The sequence below is a fragment of the Littorina saxatilis genome, linkage group LG8 (genome assembly GCF_037325665.1).
Source record: "Littorina saxatilis isolate snail1 linkage group LG8, US_GU_Lsax_2.0, whole genome shotgun sequence".
NCBI classification, from domain to species: Eukaryota; Metazoa; Mollusca; class Gastropoda; order Littorinimorpha; family Littorinidae; genus Littorina; species Littorina saxatilis.
Genome location: NC_090252.1, coordinates 23,405,462 through 23,407,438, shown reverse-complemented (window position 1 = coordinate 23,407,438; position 1,977 = coordinate 23,405,462).

Genomic DNA, 1,977 nt, shown 5'->3' with positions numbered 1-1,977 from the left:
CACGGCAATACTTGTGACATGGCGAGTCCACTGTTTACACGGCAATACTTGTGAGATGGCGAGTCCCAAGTTTACACGGCAATACTTGTGAGATGGCGAGTCCCCTGTTTACACGGCAATATACTTGTGAGATGGCGAGTCCACTGTTTACACGGCAATATACTTGTGAGATGGCGAGTTTCCTGTTTACACGGCAATACTTGTGACATGGCGAGTCCACTGTTTACACGGCAATACTTGTGAGATGACGAGTCCCCTGTTTACACGGCAATACTTGTGAGATGGCGAGTCCACTGTTGACACGGCAATACTTGTGAGATGGCGAGTCCACTGTTTACACGGCAATACTTGTGAGATGGCGAGTCCACTGTTTACACGGCAATACTTGTGAGATGGCGAGTCCCCTGTTTACACGGCAATATACTTGTGAGATGGCGAGTCCACTGTTTACACGGCAATACTTGTGAGATGGCGAGTCCACTGTTTACACGGCAATACTTGTGAGATGGCGAGTCCACTGTTTACACGGCAATACTTGTGAGATGACGAGTCCCCTGTTTACACGGCAATACTTGTGAGATGACGAGTCCCCTGTTTACACGGCAATACTTGTGAGATGGCGAGTCCCCTGTTTACACGGCAATACTTGTGAGATGGCGAGTCCACTGTTGACACGGCAATACCTGTGAGATGGCGAGTCCACTGTTTACACGGCAATACTTGTGCCTTTAATATGTCTAAAGGTGTTTTTGAAGCTGTGACACGATTTCACACCTAGTACACTTTATTTCTATTGCATTTTTTTGTCATTCAGTGTAAGTCGGTTACTACTACTACATGAGGATACGGGAAGAAAGAGGGTGGATGGTTGTTTGCTAGATATGAGGGTAGTTTTCTTATTTCAATACCCCCTAACGGCCATCACCAATTGACGATACGAGCATTGTGTTAACAAGAACATTCTGTGTATTCTTCATCTCTCTCCCCCTCCTTTCTCTATCTCCCTATTTCTCTCTCTTTCTCTCTCTCTCTCCCTCCTTTCTCTATCTCCCTATTTCTCTCTCTTTCTCTCTCTCTCTCCCTCTCTCCCCCGCCTCTCTCTCTCTCTCTCTCGTTCTCTCTCTCTCCCTCCTTCCCTCTCTCTTTCTGCCTCCCTCTCTCTCACTCCGATGTTTGTCTCTCTCTCTCTCTTCCTCTCTCCCTCTCTCTTTCTTTCTCCCCCTTTCCCCCTCTCTCTCCTTCTTTGTCTCTCCCTCTCCCATCTCTCTCTCCTATCTCCCTCTTTCCCTCTCTTTCTCACTCTTTCTCACCCCCCCTCTCTCTCTCTCTCTTTCTCTCCCTCGTCGACTCGCTCTCCCTCTTAATCTCTTTTAGAAAGTTAAAAATCTTGTCCAGGAGGACGTTCCAGAAGAAAACCTTCTGAGTATATGTACACACACACACATAGAGACCCAGAGAAATAGCCACGACAAACAAATCCAACCCCACACCACAGTCTCCCGCAACAGCGGCCAGAGTCGTCACAGTCCCACCACTGCCCCCTTCCTCTCACCCCCCTCCCTCTCCCCCATTCATCATTCACAGCTGCAAACGTCACGCAAAGCAGATAAAATCCACATTTTATTCCAAATCGATAGTAACAAAAATGTCTGGTTCCTGCAATTCCAGACAAAACCATGCACGCAGGGCGACCATTTGTGACCCTCCACCACGAAATGAGTCGCATGTCACCTCACGCGGTTCTGCGCTAGGCCATAGACCAAATAAATGGTCTATGGCTAGGCTTAATATAAGTCCGGGGAGTGTCTGGTAACAGTGTGAGGGTCACCTTAGTCACAGGCTTATAACTCAAACAGTTTTTGCTCTTTTCTAAAACGGGTTTCACCACTGGATAGAGCATAAAAAAACTCTTTAGGAAAATGTAAAAATATGAATATCACATGCAAAGGTGACATGCGACTCATTTCGTGGTGGAGG